The sequence below is a fragment of the Pteropus alecto genome, unplaced genomic scaffold (genome assembly GCF_000325575.1).
Source record: "Pteropus alecto unplaced genomic scaffold, ASM32557v1 scaffold25, whole genome shotgun sequence".
NCBI classification, from domain to species: Eukaryota; Metazoa; Chordata; class Mammalia; order Chiroptera; family Pteropodidae; genus Pteropus; species Pteropus alecto.
Window position 1 is genome coordinate 10,440,446 of NW_006441955.1, and position 12,434 is coordinate 10,452,879.

At 36.2% G+C, this 12,434-nt stretch overlaps 1 protein-coding gene across 6 annotated transcripts in view; it reads left to right on the forward strand.

Annotated features, from left to right (window-relative positions):
• Positions 1-12,434, forward strand: part of FGGY (FGGY carbohydrate kinase domain containing) — a 367,647-nt gene that overhangs the window by 125,701 nt on the left and 229,512 nt on the right. The gene's annotated exons all lie outside the window — the stretch shown is intronic.

Sequence of the window (12,434 nt, forward strand, 5' to 3'; positions counted from 1 at the left end):
TAAGAACCTAGGTTAAAGGCCGTTTTTCTTTGTTTTTTTTTGCATCTCTGTTTTTCCATTTCCTGTTTCTTTTCTTTCTTTTCTTTTCTTTTTTTTTTTAGAGACAGAATATCTTGAGAGTTATGAGGACTTCAGGTCTATACTTGTAGTTCACCAACTCTCTTTTTTAATGTTTTCTCTTCTTTTCCTTGTTAGAAGTTTAATCTGGCTTTCTCCCTTTATGTCAGAGAGATACTTCTCTATGTTAAAACTCTTAATTCCGAGAGCTAAGGGAGCTCCTTGGTTGCTGGAAAAGCTGATATCCCAACCAAGAAGGACACTACTAACATCACCATGGTGACTTCCACATATTGTTATGGCCATCGTCATAATGATACCCTCAGTCAGTCACCCGGAGCACAGTGAATCCTGCCAAAGGGAGAACACAGTGAGAGAAAGAATTCTCCTCACACTTTTGCACCTTGCACTATAGGAGAAGATGGTACCATTTCTAGAGACTGATCCAAAACTGGTACGGTAAGAGAACTACAATCATAACATCTGCTAAATATTCGTAGGGGTTACAAGTATCAAATGCCTGCAGGTGGAATTGCTGGCCAAATTCAAGCATGGCAGTTGGGGATGTTTAGTGTGGCGAAAATCACTGTGCCTTTCAATACCTCTATGTCTCATAAAAGAAAAAGATAAAGAATGTTGAATGCCTTTAGTAAGCTATGTATTGTGCTAAGCTATAGCATAATATAATTGTTATTATTAAGATAATTTGTAAATATAATCCTAGCTTATCAAGAAAAGATTGGTTTTATAATTTGTTTATGCATTTATTTATATAGAACATATTCTCAAGTTAAGATGACATTTGTTAGATGTTCCAGAGGCCAGATATTAATGATAAAGTGGCCTGATAGCCAAATAGAATTGGAATGTACTGGGCCATTTGGCAGGAACTATTTGAATCTGTCCCCTTTCTCATCCTCTGCCAGGATCGCTTCAAGGCAGAGCAGCCATGAATGACCATGTATTAATATAATTGTATTTCCTTGCTTTTTTCCCAACTAGCTGCTTTTGAATAGCTTTGCTCTTTTTCACATCTTTCTTGTCTGTAGCATTGGATCCCAGCTTACTGATATGTGCACTTCACATAACTTCGGACCAGGCCAGGGCTCAGCTTAACAAATGGCAAGTTTTGGATGCCATTTGGGATTCCATTAGGACTGAAAAATGTTGGAAGATAAGGATTGTATAGATACCACTGTCTGTCTTTGTTGATGTACAATGTGTTATCCTCTAGTAGGGTAGGCTTATAAAATATTTGGGAAATTTCTCCTTCCTGAGTTAGACTGGGATAGGTGCCTATGTCCTTACTCTCTTCTAAGTTGTAGTGGGACATACCTGTGTGATTGGGAATAGATCTTGGTATCAATAACCTCATGTACATACTAGGGTAGACCTTGTGGAGGAAGCCAGCACCAGGGTGTAAGATCCTGAAGCCAAGGGGTTTAGAGGAACTGGAAGATGGACCACTGGTGATTTTTAGATGGCCGCAGCTAAAAGGCTGAAGTTTCATGCCCAAGAGGTCAGAATAAGCCTGAAATCATTGAACCAGAAACTCTAGATATTATTAGAATGGAGAAGGAGCTAGAGCAAAGGCAGAGGGAAACTAGAGGCGTGAGTGGAAAGGGGCAAGGTCTGATGTTCTCATCAAAAGTCAGCCCCATTTTAATGGCCTCTAGCCATAAAGTGTGCTGTTGAAAACTGAAGGAGTAGACAGATGCTTAATGGAAACCCTTTGCCCCTTAATGGAAGAATATAAGACCGGGTATAAATTCGTGTCTTTCTTCATGTCTTTTGGTACCATAAACTCTAGGAACACCCTATAATATTTCTTCATTATACTTACCCTTCCTAGTATTTATTAGAAATTTAAGCCCTTTAGGAATTTCTCTCTTCTATTAGACTCTAAGTTCCACAAAGGAAGAGACAATATCTGTGCTTGGTACATAGTAAGACTTACTGAATGTTTGTTGAGTGAATGAGTGACGGAGGGAGTGAGGGAATAGTTCTTTTGTTCCTTTCTCTCATTTGGGGAAAACAGTCATCTCTTGAGGTTTGCGTGGAGAGGCTCTCACTGACATGTACCTTGCTCCATGCTATCTCCCACTTCCACCCTTTTACAAATGTGGCTCTTTGCACCTGGAAAATTCTTCCCTCTCCCCACTGACACTTGTCTCTGCTTCTACCTCTTCTGCTTTTCCCTCCTTCTCTGCTCCTGCATAGACAAACCATCCATCTAACCGACATATTCTTTCCTTACCCATCTTAACGCCTTCAGTCCAGTTACTGTGAACTCTGAATATCCAGGAACCCATTTTGTCTCTTTAAGATAATTTTGCATATTTCTACCCTTATTTGTTATGCGTCAACTTTACAGCTGAACTCTGAGAAGCAATCTTAATCTTCACACCTTGAGGGAGCATCTCACTGTTGTCCCTGTGTCCTGGCCCACAATGTGCATCTCCCGAACACCTTAAATTTTACTGGAACATGCTCATAGGAAACCTCAGGCAGCTACTTAGTTGTTCCCTAGGGCTCTGTGTGTCTTGAGCTCTTCATCTTCTTTTTTCTTTTCTCTCATTTTTCCTCTATTAAGAAAAGAAGATAACAGACAAGATAAACACAGAGAACCAAATATCTCAAATTTATTATATGCACTAACTGGCCTTTGCCGTGGTTCGTTAATATCTTTTCACGCATGGGCCTGAATAAGCACATTGTTAACAAGTGTAGACTTTTCACTGATCAGACCAAGTTCTGAACTTTTGCCTTGCTCTTTCCTAATGGTATGACCTCAAATGAGTTATCTAATCTTTCCGAGCCTCAGTGTTCTTCTCTGCCAAGTGGGGATATTGATAGTATCCTCACTAGTTTGTTGTGGGAACAGTTGGAATAATCTACATAAATGTACTAGGTATAGTGCCTGGTGCATTACAGGGACTCAATAAGCTGTCTGGTTTCTTCTCCTTTTCCTTTGTTCTCCCCCCTCGTCTCAGATTGTCTCTAATTGTTATTGTCCTTATTTTTAGGAGGTAAATCCAAATCCATAGTTCAGGGGCTTCACCAAGATCTTGGAACGTTTTGGTGGCGGCCTTAGGATCTCTTGTTTTCTGATTCTTAGATCTCTTTCTCTTAGGGGCATGGGAAAACTCCCTGAACTTGATTATTTATTCAGTTCTTTCGTGCTCCCCATATTGTCACAGCCACATTCGAACCATGTTATCCGCAAGTCTAACTGAAAAGGCAATTTAGTATTGCCCTGCATTGCATCATTGCATACATTATTTTGATCTGTCATAGACCTGTCAGCGAGTCTTGATGAAGTACAGAGCCAATAGTAACAAGCCTGAAATCTGACAGCTCTTTCACAGAAGCAACTCTGATTGTTGCAGTGGTATTTCTTCAGAACTAAGAGCTTCTTGATCTCTTTGTTGATACAATTAGCCATCTAGCCCAAATCATACCTCTCCAGGAGCTGTATCTTCAGTGCTGGCAATTCAGTCTGTTGGATGGCTTGGAAAAACAGAGCCATCATAGGCCTGGGAAGCACTGAAGGCTGCAGCCAGGAATGTCATGGTAATTTATCCCCACTCTCAGCTTTAATTATTCTGTTATTCACTAGCTTGTTCGATTGAGACTCTCCAGGTTCTGCCTTCCCCAAGCAGAGAACAAAAGGTTTCACTTGAAAGTGGGGGCCTGGCAGTATCAATACAGTGAATTGCATATAAATAATGCAACAGTGCCAACTGCATTTTTATAAAACTTTGTTGGAGAAATACATGATAATGATCAGGCCTCTGGAACTCAGCAGGCATGTGCTTTTGATGTGTGCTTTGCTCTGGATAAAAGCAGGAAAGTCAAAAGTTCTTGTTCTTGCTAAGGCTGCTTCATGGTCTCAGGAGTATGGCTGGAATCTTGGTGACACTTTTTCTCTGTTTCTCCCAGAGTTTGGAGGCTTCTACCTGCCTGGAAAAACTTATATGTACATAGTTGGCACACAGTAAATTTTTTCTGAATTAATATGTTTTTGTAACATGATAATGATAATGACAGTTATAGCAGTTACCACTGTTGATGGTCGAAAATGGGCTTTACTTATATCCTGTCATTTTAATCCTCCTAAGACTGAAGTGATCTGGTTGTCCTGTTCTTTCTGTACTCTGTGCCCTCCTATCTAGCCTTAGGTCTTTTCTTTTGTCTGATCAGATCCCCCAAAGACAAATCTTCAGGATATAAACCTGGCAGCCAGAGCTCTGGGAGTTAAGCTGGAGAAAAGATCTTTAGGGCTGACTTGCAAAAAGTCAGGTCTTTACTTCCTCTCTTTGTTCTTGTCAACATGCCCCTGCTGGTGGCTGGGCCTTTTACCTGATTCTTTCTGAGGGTAAACCTTAGCCTTCCTTCAGGGTACAGGAGAGGTAGTACTGATTGCTCATACTGAGGGCATGTGGGGCTCTAATTACTGCCTAGTCGGCTTTCAACCAGCCCGCTGTTTTTAGCCCCACTTTTATTTCTACTTTCAGAAATACCTGGTGTCACCACTTTGTGGGTCTTTGTAGGGTAATTGTTATGCTTTTGGGTTTTCCCCACTGGTACCTAGGTTTTATCTTGCCAAGTCTACCAAGAGAGTTACTACTCATCCGTCTGTATTTTTTGGCTTTCAAATTTCTGTTGCTGTCATCTTCTATCCTGTTTTCTTTTTTATGTGGGTTTTTGCCTTTTTGAAATATTCTTATACTGCCATTTTTGGAGAATTTATAAAGGGAGCAGAGGTCAACATGTGTAGTCAATCTGGCATCTTTAACTGAAAGTCTCTCTTTGTTTTTGCATTTTTCAAAAAAGGAAAGAAGATGTTAGATTTGGCATGTTTTGTGTCTGGGGAAGTAGGTGATGGGAGGTAGACAAAATTCATTTTCAAAACGCTGTCTTTGTTCTGTTTAAGTGGATGATCTGCAAGAAACCCAGTGTTCTGCTGCCGTTGGCCATTCTAGGAATCAAACTTTTGTCTCCTCTAGCGCCTGCACAGAGAGCAATAGCCGAAGATCAATTAAAAAGTGACTCAGGAACTTGAAAGCTTCTATAACTGACGTCTTAGGGTTCTCATTCATTTGCACAATAAACATGCACCGAGCTCTCAAAATTTGCTGGAGAGGCACTCTGCTTGGTCCTGGGGAATGCTTGATGAATAAGGCAGATATGGTCCCTGGTGCAGGAGATCATGACCAGGCCTGAAATACTAAAATTCCCAGAAGGCCAGATGGAGCATCAGGAAATGAAACAAAATAAAATAATAATATTCTTTTATGATGAAGGGATAAATCCTTTAGTATCTCTTGGCCTTCTGCACTCGTACACATTCTTGCCTAAAATAAGATAAAATTGAGGAAGCCCATAGTTGTGGACTCCTTCAGTCAGAACCTTTAATCACTGTGGGGCACCGAACACACTGAATTTCAGGCAAACCTGTATAAAAGGCAAAGGTAACCTAAGATGGTCCCATTTTTCAGGATACTATTATGTATCTTTTATTTTATATACTTTTTGCCCTGTTTGTTTGTTAGTTCTGCACTAAACCAAAGAAAAAAGAAATCTGACGTTAGCTGAATTCAAGTTGCCATTCTAACAAATTATGATTTCTTCTTTAACCCATGAGTGTTCTTGGTGAATTGATCTTTTATTATTATGTAATGTACCTCTTCATACCTGATAATACTTCAAGTTCTGAACTTTACTTTGTCTAATGTTCATGTAGCTACTCTCACTTTTTTTTTTATTAGTATTTGCATGGCATATCTTTTTCCATCCTTTTATCCTTGAACTTGACTTATGTCTTTATATTTAGAATAAGTTTCTTGTAGACAGCATATAGTTAGATTTTATTTTTATCCAGCCTAATGATTTCTGCCCTTACTTTGGGGTTTTTAGGCCATTTACATTTAATGGTTGGGGTTTAATTGACTATTTTGCTATTCTTTTTGGGGGGTTTTGTTTTTTAAGATTTTTATTAAAATATAGCTCATATACAATATTATATTAGTTTCAAATGTACATGATAGTTATTTAACACTTAAATACCTAAAGAAGTGATTACCATGAAAAGTCTAGCGACCATCTGACACCATATAGTGCTATCAAAATATTATTGACTATATTCCCTATGGTGTACACCATGTCCCCATGACTTAATTTGTTTTATTCCTGGAAGTTTGAACCTCTTATTCTCCTTAATCCTCCCCTTTTTGATTTTTCAATTAAAATTAACATTGAATATTATTTTACATCAGTTTCAAGTATACAGCACAGTGGTTATACTTATCAGTTTACCTTAATATAATTTTACCTCCCATCACATATAATGTACTTTTATATCTCCTCATCATTTTGCTGTTATTGTCAAAAGTTTTGTTTGTACATGTTGTAAACCCCACACAACACATTGACTTTTTTCTAAAGTCAGTTATTAGACTTTAAAATTTTTTTTTAATTTTAAGGAAATTTTCAAATGAAAAAACATGTTTTTTATGCTTACTTCCCAATTTACTGACTCTGATACCCTTCATTCCTTCATATAGATTCACATTTTCATTTAGCATGATTTTTCTCCACCTTTAAGAACTTCCTTTAACATTTCATGCAAGGCAGATTTCTTGGAAATGAATTCTCTCAACTATTTGTTTGAAAAAGTCTGTATCTTGCATTGGTTGTTTAAAAATCTCTTTGCTGAGTATAGAATTTTAGATTGATATTTTTCCTTTAAAAATTTTTTAGCACTTCAAAAATGTCATTTCATTTTCTTCTAGACCACATTGTTTTTTATGTTTGTAGACTTTTTGTCTTTATTCCTCTATAATGTGTCTTTTTCCTCTGCTTTTAGGATTTTCTTTTTTCTCTGTGATTCATTCATTCATTTACTCATTCATTCCCTCTCAGTGTTTATCCTGCTTTGGGTTCATTGAGTTTGGCTTTGTGGGTTGATAGCCTTTATCAAATTGAGAAAAAAAATTGGCTGTAGTTGCTTCAAATATGTTTGATTAGCTGCTGACATTGTCAATTTTATATTGTCGGGTGTCTGGATTTTGTTGTCTTCCTTTAAGGATCGTTGAACTACTTTTTCTGGTAGGTGTTAATGTACTTTTGGTTTAGTTTTATCCTTTGAAGTCTTTTTTTTAAAACTTACTTGGAACAGGGTTAGAGGAGCCCTTATACAAGGGAATTTCAGTCACACACCCAAGGTATATGTTTTTTAGGTCTCTACTGACTATGATCAATGAAGACGTTCCACTCTAATTTTAGTAACTCCAGTGATTCTCAGTTCAGTGCAAACTCAGAACTATTCAACTCACAGCTTTTCAGTTACTCTTCACCAGACCTCATGGAGTGTCAGTGTACATATTTGCATGTTAGTATTCAATAAAAATGGAGTGGGACTTTTGGGTAGATTTTCGGGGCTCTCTTTCTGCATAGCTACCCCTTCTTTGGAAGTCTGTGCCACCACAGCTTCCAGCCACCCCACATTCCCTGAATTCTGATCTCACTTCCTTGACTTTACGAAGCTGCTGTGTTTTCCTTGGCATCCCTCTTCGGCTTTGTGGTCTGGTATGCGCTTCCAGGCGGAAAGCCAGAGGGATACTGGGGCTCACCTCATTTGTTTCCTTCTCTCAGGCATCACAGACTTGTATTGCCTGTTGTTCAAGGTCTGAAAACAGTTGTACACATATATTTTCCCCTAGTTTTCTAGTTGTTTAAGTCAGAGGTGTAAAATCTATTCTCTGGTACGCCATCATGGTTAGGAGTAGAATTTTTATTATTTCTACTTGAGTAAGAGTTTCTGTCTTGATGTGGCATTTAACTTCATCAGCTACTTTTTATTTTTCAATATGAATTGGTCATTTTTCTCTCTTTTAATAAAATACTATGGGAAAATATATTCATAGATCTTCTATTATTAAAACATTCTTGAATGCTGTTCATGATGTATTTTTTCACATTTTCATATTAAACTTGGTCATGTTTTGTTTAGAATTTTTGTGCCCACATTCATAATGTGAGAGTAGCCTCTGATATTTGTTTCTCATACTGTCTTTGTTTGGTTTTTATAACATAGTTATATTAACTTTATAAATAACTCGAGAAGTGTTTCTTTTTTCTTTAAAACTCTGAAATACTTTGGAGTGCTCTTTTTCTTGAACATTTGTTAGAACCTCTAGTATGGGCTTGACGTTTTATTTGAGAGATGATTTTTACTACTGACTTAATTTCTTTAATGGTAATAAATGTATTAAGGTTTCCGATGTTTTCTTGTGTCAGTTTTGATAAGTTCTGTTTTCCTAGTGCATCACCTTAATCACTCAGCCACAACTATGGTCTGTTTTTCTAATAAACTGTTCACTACGTCTAAATTTTAAATTCACTAGCATAATGTTGTTTCTGTAATCCTTTTTTTTTCTATTAATGTCTGCTTTACCTATAGTTAGGTCTGCCACTTTTATTCATGATGTTTATTTTGCCTTCTTTTTTCTTCCTCAATTTTGCTTGAAGCTTTTCTGTTTCATAGAATATGCTTTCATAAAACCATGTTTTGATTCTGTTGACTTTCTAAATTTTATCTTGTTATTTTTGTCTTTCATCTGTTTTAATCTTTACCTTTTCAATTTTTCTTTCAGTTTAATTTATTAATGTTTTTCATAATTTTCTAAGTTGGCTGCTTTGGTTATTAATTTTCAGACATCCTTCTTTTCCAATAAAAGCTATTTAAAACTCTAAATTTCTCTGTAAAATACCACTTTACCCATGTAGCCGCCATTCGTGTCGTAAAACATTCTGTTCTTTCCTCCCCCAACCAATACAAGTATAAGAAATTGAATTTGTTGATTATATTTGAATCCTTTAATCCTTATTATTGTTAGTTGTTGTTTACCTATTTCTTCAAGCTTTGAAAGTACAATAAAATCTTTAACTAAATTTTGTCTTTTTAAGTGCTTTTTTTGGAGATCTTGTTTTATATATTTCACACTATATTGTTCAGTTCATAAAAATCTAATGAGTGGTAATATTCTTGGATTTGAGTATTATGTCTTTATGGAATGTTCTTTGTCTTGCTAATATTTTTTTATCTTGTGTTCTACTTCATCTGATATTTATATTGTCATTTTTAAAATTTTTGTTTATATTATTTCTTTTTCAACCTTTTTTTTTAAAAAAAACCTCTATTATACTTTTAAAAATCAATATTGTAAACAAGATCTATCTTAATTTTAAGTCTGATGTAATTCTAATTATCTTTTAACCAGTTGTTGAATTCATCCCATTCACATTTGTTGTAATAACTGAAATAATTAATTTTATTATTTCTACCCTATTTTTATTTTCGAATTATATTACATTACCCTTTTCCATTTCTTTTTAATTTTAATTAGTTTAGTTTGATTTCACTGGCCTGTTAATTTTCTCTTTATTCCCTTCTACCCCTTGTTAATTTGAGAGTTCTACTAAGCTTTTTGTTTCTATTAGCTTCTCCATTAAAACCAACATTAAATTTATGTTTTTCCCTAACATACATATATATCCCAAAATATTTTTCCTGTGTATCCCTTGTTCAATCTCTGCCTTTGAGGTTCTGCTTAATTAATATTTTCAGTTTGAAGTTGTTGGATTTTTTCTTCTAATATAACATTCCTGTTGTGTTTCAAGAAAACAATATTACAAATTCCAGTTTACACTATCATCCATTTAGATTTAAATGTGTGTGTGTGTATACATATGTATGTGTGCACATACATACATGTGTATATGTATATGGAGAGAGAGAGACAGAAAGATAATAAATATCATTGTTCACTACCACTGGTTCCTCTGGTCTTTGATTTCTCCTTTGATGAGATAGTTGCTCTGAATCAATTATTTTTTGGTTATGTTCTTTCTCAAGTATTGTCCTCAGGGAATGTATGTGAGATGTTTACTTTTTGAATCTTTACATGTTGAAAATGTTTTCCTTTTTCTCTGACAGCTGAATAATATTTTGTCTGGGTATAGGATTCTTGGGTTATTTTTCTTAATAGTCTCTGTACATTGTTCCACCATCTTCTACATTCCAGAGTCGTAGATGAGAATTCCTTCACTAGTCTGAATCTCTTGCCTTTGTATGTAACTTATTCTGTCTGGAAACTTGTATAATTTTCTGTTTATGCTTGAAATTCAAGTATTTCCTGGATTCAATTCCTGAACTTAATGAGCCTTTTAATCTGCAGGTTTAAATCTTGCTTCAACTCAGCATATAGCTATAAAGAAAAGCTAGTACAGTGTTCATTTAATTATAACATCTCCATCTATTTTTTCCTTCTTTTTACTTTTCTCTTTTTTTATTATAAAAAAATCCCTTCTGGAATTTCTGTTATTCTTATGTTAGGCTGCTGGATCTGCCCTCCAAGCCTCTTATTGTCTCATTATTTCTCTCTTTGTGTCTTTGCTACGGGTAGTAAGATGTTTCATTCACCTGGTCTTTCAAATCACTAATTTGATTTTCAGCAGTGCTACTGATTTTTTTAGTTCTGCAGAAATTTAAAGTTTTAAGTTTGAAATCAGTGTTGTTTGTTTAGAAAGTCTTTCTTGCATTTTTTAAATTTCTCATTGCTTTCGTTATTGATGTTCTTTTCCAATTTTTCATCCTTTCAACTTCCATGAGACCTACCTCTTATAGATTTTCTAGTTTTCTTTTCTCAAGTGAACTAGCCTCCATAAGTTAGATATTGTTTTTGTTTTGTTGCTCATCGACTGATGTTCTTTTGATACTTATATAAGTTTTTGTAATTTTTTTTTTTTTTGACATTAACAAATTTGAAAGAAGCCAAAGGTACAGCATTTGCTCCCTGGACATTTGTGATGGCAGTGAACAAACAGTGGCCTCTTCTCCCTGAGGACTGGGCTATGAACTCAGCTCACTTCAGCTGTAAAGAATAACAATGAAGTATTTCCAAATTATAACACTACCTTAAAGGAGAGAACCATGAGTTTAACTTAGAAGTAGCAAGGAAACTTTTGCAGAGGAGATGATTGAACTGGATCATAAGGGTGATTTGGAGTTTGCCAAGTTGACAAGGATGAGTGAAAAGAGCAATAACCAATTAAGACAGTAGGAACAGTCAAAGTGGAGGCATAGAAGTCGACACATGAATGGGGCATTTGGGGAGTGAAGAATTGCCTTTTGTGGTTGGCGTCATTATTTGATCAGCTTTCTCTTCAATTAAATTTTCAGCTTCTGGGAGAGCAGAGGGCCAGGTGTTTTGTATATCACTTGGCCTACCATAGTGCCAAGATCATACTAACTGAATACTAAATGTTTATTGGGTGAATCCATGTGAATGACTGAATGAGATGCACCTAGACTATTGGCCATATGAGATAGGCTTCTCTTTAAAACTGCATGAGCAACCTAGGTTTACCATTTACCTGTGGTAAGGTGGACAAATCATATTCTTTCTTTAGTGCTTCCATTCAATCAGTTTTCATTGTGGCTTGACATATGATTGAATGTGGACTAAATACTGGTGATACAGAGATGATTAGGGCTGATTGTGCTCTGAAGGAGTCCCTAGTTTAGTGAGAGAGATGGAGAAGTGAATGGGCAAAGACAATTACTATGGTAAGTGTTAAGACTATGTCCTGATTAGAACTTGGAGAAGAGGCTTTGAACTCAGCTTGCCCTCCACTGAGGCTTCATGAAAAGGGACAATGCAAGCTGAGTCATGAGGGCTAACTAGGAATTAGATGTCTAACAGGGAAGAACATTTTTGGCAGAATGGAGCAAAGGACTCAGTGCATAAGGAATTCAGAAATCAAGGCCCACTGTGGAAAACTTTTAATAATTCAGTATTGCAGTGGAGAAAGCAAGAGTGGGAATGGTAAGAGGAAATTGGAGGTCAGCATGGTCATATCACAAAGGGTCTTTTAAGTCCCATGAATGATTGGACTTTTTCTGAAGGTGGTAAGGAGCAATAGAAGGGTTTTAATCAAGGGTTGATAGCATCAGATTTTATTTTATCAAGTTTGCACACAATATGGAGAGCAGATTGGAAGGCAGTAGGGCTGTAGGGAAGATAAATAAAGAAGCAGTTAATTACACAGCATGATAAGGATTGTGATAGAGGATGGCTACATGCTTTGGGAGCTCAACCTACCCCAAACTGGGGACTCAGCCCAGGCCAAAGGAGGTATTTTTGAGTAATCAAGGTAAAGAAATTAGGGAGAACTTTTCAAATAGGAATAGGACAAAGTCACAGAAATCTTCAAGAACATGATTTTTTTCCCCAGAGAACTACAAATGATATTTTACTGCTGGAGTGTAGAATATTAAGCATGAGAAACAAAACTGAAAAGGAAAACACCTT